This window comes from Ambystoma mexicanum, chromosome 1p (genome assembly GCF_040938575.1).
Source record: "Ambystoma mexicanum isolate Mex_15411 chromosome 1p, UKY_AmexF1_1, whole genome shotgun sequence".
NCBI classification, from domain to species: domain Eukaryota; kingdom Metazoa; phylum Chordata; class Amphibia; order Caudata; family Ambystomatidae; genus Ambystoma; species Ambystoma mexicanum.
The window spans coordinates 595,320,350-595,335,965 of NC_090921.1; positions in this window are offsets into that span (position 1 = coordinate 595,320,350).

Sequence of the window (15,616 nt, forward strand, 5' to 3'; positions counted from 1 at the left end):
ATTATTTTGAGTCATTAGACAGGCAATCACTCTCCTAGCAATAGAGCTAGGTGAGGGATGTTTCTTATCTTTAATAAAACCTAAAATGTTTTGCAAATATGTCCAGTTGTCTGTGTTCGATCTTTGATCCATCACAACCTCCTGTTACTTGTTGACACATTGGGAGTGTCATGCCATGCACTTCTGTTTTGTCTATGCAGTTTATATGGAGTATGAGTTGTATTTCTTTCTTTAGAATTGTTTCATTAAATTGGTCAGAGTTTGCAAGGGATGGCATTAAACACAGGCACTGTTGATTTTGTTGTGTTAATTGCTCCATTACATCAGGGGCAGATGTGTGTGGTCCATAAAGCTCATTTGCTAGTCTACGTTTTAAGGATGACTTTGTATGTTCAATAAGTACACCATCACTAATGTTCTTTAGAATTTGAGCATATGTTGGCTCTACAGGCTGATGCATGTTTTGTGCAAGTTGTTTATAGCAAAAACGATGGCATAGGTTCACGTTGCCTATGTTGATGAATGTGATACGAAATTCTTTATAACCTTATTTTTGAATATGAGTGGTGTTAACTGTAGGTGCTCTCCAAAGACAATTGTATGTGTTCCTCCAGACAGTTCTTTGTATCTAGTCTTTAGGGCTTTTTGGATTCTTTGATGTACTAAAGCATACATTAGGTCGTAAACCATTTTATCTATTTATTTATTTATTTATTTATTGTATTTGTTGACAGTGCCCAAACCCGAGAGTATCACGGCGCTGATACATAAGTAGCAAAAAGAACAACAAATAAGGTACAAAAGCATGGTAGTAAATGCTCTGGTATGGTCAGGTAGTGGGGATACACCAAAAAATGTACATTAGCATGATAGTAAATGCTGCATAATAGTCAGGTAGTGAGGATACCCCCATTTCAGGTTAGTCATATCTGTCAAACAGCCAAGTCTGTAGCATTTTTCTGAAGATGAGGTAGGATGGCTGCTCTTGATTGTGGAGACGTAGGGCGTTCCACAGGGTGTGGACAATGACTGTAAAGCAAGTGCCCCCAGCTCTTTTTCTTGAAATCAGGGGATGGTTAGTGAAGGAGTGGATGAGGACTGTAGGCAGGGGAGTTGGGTTCTTTTGGAGATGTGTTGGGTGAGGAAGGAGGGTGCCGTATTGTGAATGCATCTATGTGTTATGGAGAGAATCTTGAAATCAATCCGTGCTTTGATTGGCAACCAGTGAGCGTCACGTCTGACATGAGAATGTGGTCCGAGTGCTTGAGGCCCCAGACATCCCGGAGGGCAGTGTTTTGGATCAGTTGAAGTTTGACCAGATTTTTTGAGGAGGTGCCTGCAAGGATGGTGTGCAATAGTTCAGTTTGCGGCCTATAATTGCCCTGGCGAGGGTGATGCAATTGTCAGTGGATAGGAATGTTCTGCTAAGGTTGATGAGTCTAGTGGTGTAGGCTGCTGAGGAGGCGAGAGACTTGACGTGTTTGAGCATAGATAGTTCTGCATCTAGGTGAACACCCAGTGTTTGCATCCTTCTGCATTGACGGAAACCCCATCAGCGTCTCAAGCCATGTGAAAAGGCAGGGCCTAGCCATTTAAGATAGTACGGAGAGCCTACTATGGGGAGTTCGGTTTTGCCATCATTCAGGCAGAGATGAGGATCCCAACGTTGATGAGCTGGTCAAAGAATGGCTTAGTGTACATGTTGTATAGGGTGGGTGAAATGCAAAAATCTTGAGGGGAGGTACACCATACGGTACTGGAAGTGGCCCAGCAGTTTTCTGAGTCTGCAAAGACCCTTGAGGTTCGCTGGAGGAGAAAAGCTTTGATCCAGCTGGTAGCTTCTCTAGAGAAGTTACATTTAGTGGCGAGGTGTTGACCGAGAATGTCATGGTCGACAAGATCAAAGGCTGCAGAGAGGTCGAGGAGGAAGAGGGTGGCTAGTTGGAAAGAGGCATTGATTAAGTTAGCGATGATAGGTGCCAGGTACTCCGCACACATTTTGATGATGTGGGTAGGGCAGAGGTCACCCTTGCAGTTAGAGGGTTTAAGGTGTTGGATGATGTGGAGGACGTCTGAGGGGGAGACCGGGGAGAACTGCAATGCGGGAAGAGCGGGTGCTGGGGTTTTTTGGAGGAGGCAGAGGGGGTGACTTTGGCAGTAAGCATAGCTTTCTTAAGGGTGGTTTTGTTTTGTAATTTGGTTGTTTAATCAGATAGAGCTGTTTGGACGGTGGTGCACCAGGCTTTGTCGTTGGTAAAGTTGGTGATAATGTGAAAACAAAGAGAAAATATCGAGGCTGAGTACCCCAAAAGGAAATATACCGAACACGGGTTACAAAGGAACATACAAAGATCTTTTATTTTATACTGAACAGTTTCAAAGGACAAGTAACAGATAGCTATCGGCCCTCAGTACAACACAGCGAACTCCAATGTGGTTCGGTGTGCTCAGCGAGTGGGACTGTACATTAGAATAGTCCCACTTTATATACGTTTGAAACATGACATCCAGCCCCCCTGTGGGTTAATATTCCTCTAATACATTACTGATCTAGGGTTCGTGCCGAGTTCACACATCTATATGCTTAGGGTTTGCCTTTAATACATTCGCCAACAAGCCTACACGGTAAAAGTGTATTTTAGGATTTCTCATAGTCTTCTCAAACATTATACAATGCAGTTAAACAAGTGTTCTCAGTTCAATATTTGGATACATTGTTCTTAACATATGCTTGCGGATTAGTTTCATTGGCACACGTAATCCTTTACATACAGGTCAACGAAGGACAAGGTCTTAGTTCACGACCCCAACATGTGGCCTGCAGCCAAGTTACATATTAGTTGTACGCAGAGGTCAAGACGCCCATGTTACATTCGCAATGACACTGGCCCTCAGAGCCGTCATGAGCATCCCTAGAAGAGACCATATATCCCATGCCAGACGTGAAGCACGGTGGCTCCAGGGCAAAGACCGTATTACTCTGAAAATCTTCACCATCACTCACAGGTGCATCAACAAAACCGCTGCAGCATACCTATCTGAAGCAATATCAAGGACCACATCCACTCGCCCCACCAGAGCTCAGTACACCAACCAGCTACAAATACCACGCATAAAGAGAGCCACAGCGGGAGGTCTAGGTTTCTCCTATATTGCGCCGAAACTCTGGAACTGCCTGCCACCCTTAGAGCTGAAACTTCCATCTCTGTCTTCCACAAAACAAACTCAAGGCCACTCTCCTCAACTAGCAAGTGGAGGACTGCCTCCTCTACTTCTGCCATGTATATTGTAATATAACACAAATGTAATATAACTGTATTATAAACTGTATATATACTGCTAATGACTATGTAACTATATTGCAACCTGTATATATATTGCTAATGACCATGTAACTAAGTAACTAAGTTTTGTACTGTAACAAGTGCCACAATGTCCTCGGGCTGTTGTGCGCTATATAAATACGCATAAAACAAATAAAGCAAACAAACAAACTGTCCACCATTTTAGCTCACAGGGCGACTTTGCAGTGAGAACCTAAAATGGCGGATTGACCTAAAATGGCGGTTTACATCGATTCTAAGGTCAGGACCTTGCAACACGGATTTCTTCGCAAGTGGCTTATAAGCAGCTTGGCGTAGGCCAATATACATATATTGATTGCAATAGGAGGCACGATATAATTTCCCGTTTGACAAACCCTCCTTTTGGCCTATGCCAAGTGCTAAACTACTTCCGATCTCCTTGCAAACAACTCCATGCATTATCATCCATGCACCCTGAATTGCTGTCAGAAATATCTATTGCCATCAGATCATTCGCTAAAATTTCTTTTAACCCTATTCCTTGGAGGTTTTATCTGGGGCATACACTTTATGTCCTATTGTACCTATCGCTTGTGCGCAACATCCCCCTAGCATCGAACATATACTAGGTAAACACTGGATACAACAACAAAGGAACAACAGAATTCCCAAAATGATCAGTAAGACCGAAAGCACCTTCCAACCCCAATATCGCAAGAAGTCCCAGAACCAAGCGCTAAGATCCCAGTTTCCCTCAGTAACATGCACTTCTGAACTAAGGACGTACAGATTCTGTATTGCTTTGAAGATAGTTGGGGAGGAATCTGGCACGAAAACACAGCAAGCGGACCCCACTAATTTACACACTCCACCGCGTTCAGCCAGAATGACATCTAATGCCATCCTGTTCTGGAGCGCTACTAGTCTTATCGCTTTCTGTTCTAATGTCATATTATAGAGTATTTCCGTGGTCCGGTTGGTGGTTGGTTCTCTCCAGTACTCTCGCTAGTCTTCTGATATCTTCGGAATTTGCTATCTGGCCCCAAAATGGCACAAATGATTTTGCTACATCTCCCAAGACCTGTGCTGGAGTGTCACCATTCTCGTCCCGCCGTGGACGAGCCTTTGAAACCTCTACTGTACTAGCTATGAACACCCCAGGTAACAGGATCCCTAAATAACAGGTTCCCTGCCAATCCCTGGGTAACCATGGAAATGCTACATTACCGCAAACAAAGTAGATAGGTTCGCCTACATACAAAGGTCTTTCTTCCCCAGCCAAATTTGCAACGTTGACACAACCTTTAAAATCTCCCATTGACTGAGTACCATTGCTCTGTATGCAGAAAGAAACTGAATCGGGGCTATGGTTAACAGTGTAAGAAGGAGGCATGGTGTCCTTCTTGCCTATCTTGAAGGAAATCAAAGATTGAAAGGGACGAGACAGTCTATCAGAAGGCCTAATAGAAGCAACGTTGAGCTTACTCCTATTTGCGAAAAGCGAGCATCCCAGGGGAGTCAGAATACGTTTCTCAAATTAATTCAAATTAGTACCATCAAAGTTCCCCGAGATGCTATTGTTCCATCGGCCAAAGAACAGTGCTCTAAGAGAAGCTTAACAAGCAGTTGTTAAAGGTAAAGGATGGATATACCAACCTAGCCCCTAATCCCCATGTTGCGGTAACTGCGGGCAGACCCAACAGTTGGACCTATTAAAAATAGCATGCGTGGCATTCATGATAAGTAACAGAGTATTGTTATGATACCTTTGTCTATGCTGGGAGTCCCTAGGGGACAGAGTATGCAAATGTACGAAGGGAGTAGAAACAGTCGGCACATTTTCAGTTGGTAACAAGGACTCTAAAGGATGAGTTTCCTCGAGGTACCATAGGCCTAAAACACTGACTATTATAAAACCAAATATTATTATAAAAACACAGCAATATGTTTTCGGGGCCCAAGTGCTTTGTCCATTATCCTGGCTGGTCACACGATCATTTACAAGTCCTATACGAGCGGTAGCGGTGGCAGGCATTGTAGTCTTCAAACAAAAAACTCCAGTGTCATTAGCTGGCGAAATCCCAGCCGTGCGACTTCTTAGTCCTTCCACAACCCTAGCCAACAGAATCCCCTTTTTTCTCAAACAATTATTTGGGCAAAAAAGGCAAGCCCTCAATGATTCTTTTCCTTCTCCGAATGCACAGCCGAACCGTGCCGTAAGTCTTATCAGATGCACAGCAAAACCATGCCGTAAGTCTATTTCCTTGAACGCATATTGTACCTTGCTTTTCCCGGTACTGATTGATCTGGAAACAATGTGTCGTCACTTCCCGTTGGAAGCAACGTATCAAGAGCAAGTGAGGATGCAAAATTCAAAACGACAGCTTCCGGAAGCGAAACTTTTGGAGAGTGTGGAGACAAAACGACGGGTTTCCCAAGCCTCACTGGCTCAGAAAGATTCTCCGAAGCACTCTCAGCGATATTTACTGCTTTGGGATCATTGGTTGCAGCGTTAGCGAGGGGTTCTGTTTCTTCTGTATTGTGTGGCACTGGGTGAGGAAGTTTCTTGAGGTGCGACGCATGGATCCAATGTTTCCTGCCTGAGACACGCACCGCCGTTTGTGTGACCAGCAGGACCTGGAATGGGCCCGGCCAACGAGTTGCAAGGCAGGAAGAACGCTCAAATGCCTTGGTGAGCACCCAATCCCCAGGCCGAATACTGTGGCCCGGGCCCTCGTATCGCACAGGTAAAGCCTCTTGCACCTGGTGATAAATCAAATACAGGTTTTTAGTCAACTGGCTGCAATAATCTGAAACAAGTACATTTTCAACATTTTGCAAGGATCTACATTTAGGAAGATTCCAGATATTGGCAGGTCTCTCCATTACCACCTCAAATGGAGAGAGCCCAGTCTTAGTTTGAGGGGTTGTACGCATGGCTAGTAACACGATCGGTAAGGCGTCCGGCCATTTTAGTTTGGTGCCGGCACACATCTTAGCGAGCTTGTTCTTGATGATACCATTGTGTCTTTCTACTAGTCCGGCACTCTGAGCATGTCTGGCCGAATGGAACCGTTTGTCGATCTGTAATGCCGCACATATCTGCAGAATTACAGCAGTGACAAAATGTGGACCATTGTCCGACCAGATGACTCTTGGTAGCCCGAACCGAGGAAAATATTCCTTTAACATGGTTTTCGCAGTAGTCACGGCTGTAGCATCTTTGACAGGGAAAGCCTTGACCCATTTACTAAAAGCACAGATGACAACTAACACATGCTTCATATTATTACAACGTTGCATCTCAATAAAATCGAAGTGAATGACTTCGAAGGGGACAGAAGGTGTCCCAAAACTTCCCCTTGGAGTTGATGTCCCCTTTCCCACATTGTGTTGTAGGCAAATCATGCAGTCCTGAACATAACGCTGGGCAATTTTTGAAATTTTGTCATTTGCCCAAACTTTCTCTAACATTTTCGTAACTTTCTGGGCACATATATGTGTAGGGCCATGGGCCATAACGACCATCATCATCACATAAGCGTCAGGGAGTAGCCATTTCCCTTCAACTATGTCCACCCAACACCCATCCTCATCGAGTTTCCCCAAGCCTTCAGCCCACCTCTTGGATTCTTCTAACGTGGCATAGGCTTGGATATCCTGTACAGACCCGACACCCTTGTCCATTGCATAGGCATTTACAGTCTCCCTTGAAACATACATCTCTGTGAAGAGATCGGTGGCAGTTTGTCTAGCTATCTGATCAGCGAAAGCATTCCCTTTTCCTATATCATCTAAAATCTTTCAATGTGCTGCACATTTCACAACAGCTACCTGAGTAGGGAGCACAAGCGCTGAGAGCAGTTGTACTATTAGGGAGCCATGTTGGATATTTGTGCCATGCGAAGTTAAGAACCCTCTCTCTGACCAAAGTCTCCCAAAGTTGTGAACCACCGCAAAGGCATACTGACTATCAGTATATATGTTTACTGTAAGCCCTTCGGAAAGTTCACAAGCTCGGGTCAATGCTATAATCTCTGCGGCCTGTGCGGAGTTATGCGTGATTCTCTTGGATTCCACGACCATGCTCAATGTGGTAATTGCATAAGCAGCTGTGGATGTACCATCCGGAAGTTTGAAGCAGAAGCCATCACAAAACAGTTCTCATGGTGGATTGTTCAAAGGAGTGTCTTTTAGATCAATTCTACCCTTGTCTCTTGTTCGGTAGTATACAGACAGTCATGTGACTCTTCATCGCCGCAAGCAGTACCTTGTCGGAGTTCAGCCGGATTAAGAACACAACACCTCTTAATTTGGATGTGAGGAGCAAACAAGATCAATTCATATCTCGTCAACCGTGCGGAAGTGAGGTGTTGCATTTGGGTTCTGTTCAGTAGAACATCTACAGAGTGAGGCACCATCAGGGTTCGATCATGGCCTAGGACCATTCCCTCACTCTGTTTTACAGACACAGCAACAGCAGCAGCGCCAGCTCACAAACATCTTGGCAAATTGCATGCTACAGGATCAAGGGTGGAAGAAAAGTAACCACATGGCCTATTCTTCCCTCAATGTTCCTGCGTTAGTACAGCTAAAGCACATCCATCACATTCATGCACAAACACCACAAAGGCCTTTTCATAGTTTGGTGTGCCCAAAACTGGTGCCGAGCACAATGCAGTCTTGAGCAAATCAAATGATTGCTGGTGTTCCGCGTTCCACGGCAATGGCAAAGAAATGCCCTTCTTCGTCAACGCCAACATCGGTTTAATCACTAGTGAGACGTTTGGGATCCACAACCTACAGTAAGAAGCCATACCATTCAAGGCTCTAACTTCCTTCTGTGTATTTGGGACAGACATGCCAGAAATGTGTTTTATTCTTTCAGGTGTCAACCTTCTTCCCTCCTTTGACAGGAGATAGCCTAAATAGGCGACCTCCTGGCAACAATATTGAAACTTTTTAAGCGAAGCTTTGTGACCATGTTTAGCCAAATGAATAAGCAACAACACAGTGCCCTCCTTACAGGCGCTCTCGGAGTCTGAAGCTAAAAGCAAGTGATCAACATACTGAAGCAATGTACAAGTAGAGGGCAATTCAAGGGTATCAAGCTGTTCTTTCAAAGCCCTACTATAAATGCTAGGACTCTCTGTGTAACCTTGCGGTGCACGAGTAAATGTAAACGAGTGTCCCCCTAAGGTGAGCGCAAACAAGTATCTACTGTCCTTGTGTATAGGAATACTAAAGAAAGCATTCTTCAGATTCACAACAGTAGCGGTAGCTGGAATCATGGTTAATATTGTTGCCACATCAGGCACAATTGGAAATTGCGGAGCGACGATTTTATTAATGGCATGCAAATCAATTATGAAACGGAATGGAATTGCATTATCGCCTTTTTTGTACACGGGTAAAAATGGACTATTGAACAAACTACCTGAAATTTCCTCAATCACCCCGCGATGCACAAAATCGGAAACAATGCATTTCAAAGCTTGCTCGCCCTCAACTGAAATCTTATACTGTGGAATGCGTGACAGCTTAATTCCATGTTTCAAGACTATTTTAACAGGCTCAATCTGTAAAACACCGACCGCATTGTCGCCAATTGCCCATAAACACTCTGGTACATCAATGAATTCTGGTGGCAAAGGTCTGGTTAAGAATTGAGGGACAGAAAGTTGCTGTGGTGAAATCGTCAAACGCACTCCATCAGAAGAACAATGAATTACCGCATTTAATTCTTTCAACAGATTCAACCCCAGCAGATTCTCTCCACAATTCGAAGTCAAAAGGAACGGACTGTGGTCCGTAAAGGGACTCAAAGAACTAGGTACCGGCGAAGAAACCGGACAAACAACTGGCGTGCCAGAAAACCCTACAGAAACATTGGTTTGCCCTGACAGTGGAATGTTTGGAACCCGAGAATGATCAATGGAACACTTCTGTGCTCCAGTATCTATCAAAAACAGATGTTTCCTATTTCCCACTACCATTTCAACGTAGGGACCTTTCTGATTAACGGGAATAGGTGTAGGTTCCAAACCCTGGTTCAGGCAATCCTAACGAAACAGATTATCGTCAAAAGGAAGCTCTTCAGAGAGGTAAGCAGCAGAAGGATGTTCAAATATGTTTCTAGTATCCACACTTGGTACCTGATTATCCTGTGAAAAAGGTTGCTGAGGATCCTGTGCAAACTGACCTCTACCAGGGCCCCCTACTCCCGGGCGACCTCTGGATCGTCTACCCATATTTCCGAATGTGTTATTCGACCTTTGTCGAAGGACGGGGCATTGTGCACACCAATGACCCTCTTGTCGACAATAGGCACACTGGTTAATGTTCACAGGACCCAAGGGCACATTCCCTTGCGGAACATACTGACCTCTAATCTGCGAAGTACCCCCTCTGGGGCCTCTAACAACTTTCTGTAATAATACTTTGTCTTCAAATCACCTTTTCTCTTCTCTATTCTTTCCTTTTCATTATTGACACGATTCTCGTAGTACTGAGCCATGTGCAGTACTTCTGATTGGGACTTCGCCTGCCAAGCGCTCTCAGAAGACATAATTTGTGACTGGATGTCAGGCAGCAATCCACGCACAAATTTATCCACAAATAATCTTTTCCCAGACTCTGTGCCTAAGTCTTGTCCACTGAAATCCGAGAATACCTGTTCGAACCGATTAAAGAACTCGGTAGCACCCTCAGACTTCAATTGGACACAGGGCGTAAGCTTGTCCCAAATAATTCTCTTTTCGGGAATTATGGTTTTCAATTTTGCAATGATTCTATCAGGCAAAGTTAGTATCACCTGGGGCGGTCTCTCACCAGCTGGTCTTTCTCCATCAAGTCTAATTATGTTAGCCCATGTATCTCCCAACCCTAGTACGTCGTCTATAGTCATAACTTGTTTCCACAAATGTACGGGCAGGAGTACAGGAAATAACAAATCAATATCACCCAGGGTGAATATTGAGGTCTGCAGGACAGACTCTATTTCTTTATAGAATCCTGTTGGATTTTTCCTAATGTCAGGAATAGATTGTCTAATAGCGTTCACTTCCTGTCTTGAGAGCGGGACGTGAACAAACTGATACATAATGTGCAGGAATGTTCACAGCAACTATACCCGCTGCAGCATCGGCCGCAATCTCAACCTTCGGGACAAATGTCGGAGGAACCTCTCTCATAGGCAACTGAGAAGTAGGCGACTCCGAACGCTTACTAAGCAACAGAGCCAAGCCGAGCGCTAAAGCAGTCGAAGAAGTGTCAAGTGAAAAAGCTATCTTATATATACTCAATAACTCTGTGGGACAACTAATCTTTCTCTTCACACAATCATCCTGTAGGTACTCCATCATTACCTGTATCACTTTCCTCTGCATTTCTGGCATATACTGACTGTATGTACCATATACCTCAACTGGAGTTATCAACATGTCTGAAATCCATCTAATTGCATCTTTCGTACAAATTCGTGCTTCCTCAGATATCATTTTACGACAAGGAAGGAACCGTTTCTGTACATACATACTTTACCCATCGTCATCCTCATTCTGTAACCTTTCCAACTCCTTTCTATACTCAAATAACCTCTCGACATGCTCATGTACTTTCTCCACAGTATCTCTTGAAAACGCTAAAGTGTTCAGATCTCTCAACCCTTGTGGGAGATCTGAATTATTTCATTTGCCCCACATTACACATAACTGAATCCCTAAACCTTCAATGAAAACAAATTTTACTCAGTAAAATTATCCATATTAGAAATTGTGGAAAAAACGTTAGCTTGATCATCTCTCTCCATACAATGCTTAGCCCATGCAATCAATTCATGTCTCTTTTCTGGAGGTACAGTATTACGAGTGACAACCCTTGACCCCGCACCCTGATCGACTACAAGAGGTACAAAATCACTTGGAAGAGGGGGAGCAGGCAAATTCAATGGAGGTACTGTTACTGGTGCAATAGGAAGAGGTGGAGGAACAACAACTGGAGGAAGAGGAACATTAGGAGGAGCAGGAACAACAGCAGGAAGAGCAGGAATAACAGCAGGAAGAGGAACATACAGAGGTGGCGCAGAGGCACCAGACCTTCGTTCATTTAACAATTTATCAATAAATTCATCGGAAACATGAAGGTCTTTGGAAGGATAGATTTTCTGAATACCAAGTGAGAAAGCCCTATCCATATTTCTAGCCGACTCAGAATGTTTGTCCTGGTCATATAACAATGCTTTTTCGGTGTTCGTTTTATGACGGCATGCATGTTTCTGTGTACTTTTAAGTTGCTGGAACGCTTCTTTTTTCCAATTCTGCAAAACATCAAATGCTGCAGGTCTGCCTTTTTCTTTAACAAAATTGACTCTAAATACTCAATACGAGGGATTTCAAAACTACCATTGATTGGCCACTGAAGTTCAGAGGCATGTCTGGTTTGTCTGTGCCAAATATCATTAAACACTATACTTCCAATGCCATGCTTACAGTACATAGTACAAGCCGGCAACCCCTCCTGTGGTGCTGGACGGCTAAATTCCAAACATTGTCTATCGCTGTGGAATAACGCCCTGAAACAGGTAGACAATTTCCCAGGCATATCAAAATATTAGTGTTACCTGGTCAATAATTGTGTCTGCAGATACAATACGCCAAAATCAAATTATTAGGATACTTAAGAATCGGGTCACGACTCACCTGATCAATCCTAAGGAGGTCCGATCGGATTACAAAGAATCTTACCTAACTAATCTTACCTCGTGTTTGGTGATTTCGGCAAATCTGCCTGCCTTGATAAGTGGACCCTTGTCAAGATGCCGTCTCGGACCACACGCTAATCATCCAGGGATCGGGTCGTGCAGCGCTGCTGAGGTGTCGCGTCTCTTTCAGAAGGGGCCCCCTTCACCGTCCGATCCCGGTCCGATAGCACGTGTCAACCTTCGACAATCCGGCATCAATCTTGAGGGTCCCTATTTGGGCACCAACTGTGAAAACAAAGAGAAAATATTGAGGCTGAGTACCCCAAAAGGAAATACACCGAACACGGGTTACAAAGGAACATACAAAGATCTTTTATTTTATACTAAACAGTTTCAAAGGACAAAGCAACAGATAGCTATCGGCCCTCAGTACAACACAGCGAACTTCAGCGTGGTTCGGTGTGCTCAGCGAGTGGGACTGTACATTAGAATAGTCCCACTTTATATACATTTTAAAGATGACGTCCAGCCCCACTGTGGGTTAATATTCCTCTAATACATCACTGATCTAGGGTTCGTGCCGAGTTCACACATTTATATGCTTAGGGTTTGCCTTTAATACATTCGCCAACAAGCCTACACGGTAACATTGTATTGTAGGATTTGTCATAGAGTCTTCTCAAACATTAATACAATGCAGTTAAACAAGTGTTCTCAGTTCAGTATTTGGATACATTGTTCTTAACATATGCTCGCGGATTAGTTTCATTGGCACAAGTAATCCTTTACATACAGGTCAACGAAGGACAAGGTCTCAGTCCACACCCCCAACATGTGGCTGCAGGCAAGTTACATATTAGTTGTACGCAGAGGTCAAGACGGCCATGTTACATTCGCAATGACACTGTCCACCATTTTAGCTCACAGGGTGACTTTGCAGCGAGAACCTAAAATGGCAGATTGACCTAAAATGGCGGTTTACATTGATTCTAAGGTCAGGACCTTGCAACACGGATTTCTTCGCAAGTGGCTTATAAGCAGCTTGGCGTAGGCCAATATACATATATTGATTGCAATAGGAGGCACGATATAATTTCCCGTTTGACAAACCCTCCTTTTGGCCTATGCCAAGTGCTAAACTACTTCTGATCTCCGTCTCTTCTGACAATAGGTGGTACAGGGTCTTTGAGTTCTTTGAACATTTTGAAGAGCTCTTTAGAGGGTAATTCATAGAATTTCGCAGAAAAGTGTTGCAAGCGGCTGGCGCAGAGTGTCCGCGTGCGATTGACTGCGCCAGGCACGTGCGCTAAAACCGATTTCCGCGCACAGCGTATTCATGGATTTTAGGCTTCCAAACCAGCCGTGGCGCAGAGAATCGCAGCGACCCTGCAGCAGCGCCAGTAACGCCCCCAAGAACGCCCTCGCGCAAGGAAAAGCCATCAAAATCGCTAAATCATCGCAAAGGGCTGCGCTAACCCTGGACCAGTTCACCGGGCTGGCAAACAGCAAACGCCAAGCGGGGAACGTGTATTGCAGGGGTGCGCGGGAAGTTCCACACGCGACTGGCCCCGTGCAAGCAGGGTACGTGTATTTCAGGGGTGGGCGGGAAGTTCCACACGCGATTTCAGCAGGGTACGTGTATTTCAGGGGTGCGCGGGAAGTTCCACACGCGATTTCAGCAGGGTACGTGCATTTCAGGGGTGCACGGGAAGTTCCACACGCGAATGGGCCAGTGCGAGCAGGGTACGTGTATTCCATGGGTGCGCGGGAAGTTCCACACGCGATTCCATCAGGGTACGTGTATTTCAGGGGTGCGCGGGAAGTTCCACACGCGAATGGGCCAGTGCGAGCAGGGTACGTGTATTCCATGGGTGCGCGGGAAGTTCCACAAGCGATTTCATCAGGGTACGTGTATTTCAGGGGTGCGCGGGAAGTTCCACACGCGATTGTCCCAGTGCGAGCAGGGTACGTGCATTTCAGGGGTGCGCGGGAAGTTCCACACGCGATTGTCCCAGTGCGAGCAGGGTACGTGTATTTCAGGGGTGCGCGGGAAGTTCCACACGCGATTGTCCCAGTGCGAGCAGGGTACGTGTATTTCAGGGGTGCGCGGGAAGTTGCACACGCGATTTCAGCAGGGAATGTGTATTTCAGGGGTTCTGGGGAGTACTACACGTGAATTGGCCGTGTGGGTCCTCCCAGGTGTACGCTCCACAACCTCCACGGCCCCTGCAGGCAGCCCACACCACGGGGGACTACCCTGCACCCCTGCTCATGTCCCGCAGGCAGCCCATCCACCATGGGCATGCCCCCCAGCCAACCCACATGTCACCTTGCACTACTGATCAACAATGCATGTCTCCCACCACCCCCACCCCCAGCACTGTGGGGCACCTGCCAGCAGGCCCCCACTCATATCCAACTCATGTTTCCCACCACCCCACCCCCCTGCACTGTGGGGCACCTGCCAGCAGGCCCCCACCCATGTCCAACTCATGTACCCCTGCACCCCCACCCCCCAGCATTGTGGGGCACCCTCCACCAGGCCCCCACTCATGTCTCCCACCACCCCCACCCCCCAGCAGTGCAGGGTCAGCCCCCACCAGGCCCCCACTCATGTCTCCCACCACCCCCACCCCCAGCAGTGCAGGGGCAGCCTCCACCAGGCCCCCACTCATGTCTCCCACCACCCCCACCCCCCAGCAGTGCAGGGGCAGCCTCCACCAGGCCCCCACTCATGTCTCCCACCACCCCCACCCCCCTGCCACCATGGGCAGCCTCCACCAGGCCCCCACCCATGTCTCCCACCACCCCCACCCCCCAGCAGTGCAGGGGCAGCCTCCACCAGGCCCCCACCCATGTCTCCCACCACCCCCAACCCCCAGCAGTGCAGGGGCACCCTCCACCAGGCCCCCACTCATGTCTCCCACCACCCCCATCCCCCAGCAGTGCAGGGGCAGCCTCCACCAGGCCCCCACCCATGTCTCCCACCACCCCCACCCCCCAGCCACCAGGGGCACCCTCCACCAGGCCCCCACTCATGTCTCCCACCACCCCCACCCCCCAGGAGTGCAGGGGCAGCCTCCACCAGGCCCCCACCCATGTCTCCCACCACCCCCACCCCCCAGCAGTGCAGGGGCAGCCTCCACCAGGCCCCCACTCATGTCTCCCACCACCCCCACCCCCCAGCCACCAGGGGCAGCCTCCACCAGGCCCCCACCCATGTCTCCCACCCCCGCACCCCCCAGCCACCAGGGGCACCCTCCACCAGGCCCCCACCCATGTCTCCCACCACCCCCAACCCCCAGCAGTGCAGGGGCACCCTCCACCAGGCCCCCACTCATGTCTCCCACCACCCCCATCCCCCAGCAGTGCAGGGGCAGCCTCCACCAGGCCCCCACCCATGTCTCCCACCACCCCCACCCCCCAGCCACCAGGGGCACCCTCGACCAGGCCCCCACTCATGTCTCCCACCACCCCCACCCCCCTGCCACCATGGGCAGCCCCCACCAGGCCCCCACTCATGTCTCCCACCACCCCCACCCCCCAGCAGTGCAGGGGCAGCCTCCACCAGGCCCCCACCCATGTCTCCCACCACCCCCACCCCCCAGCA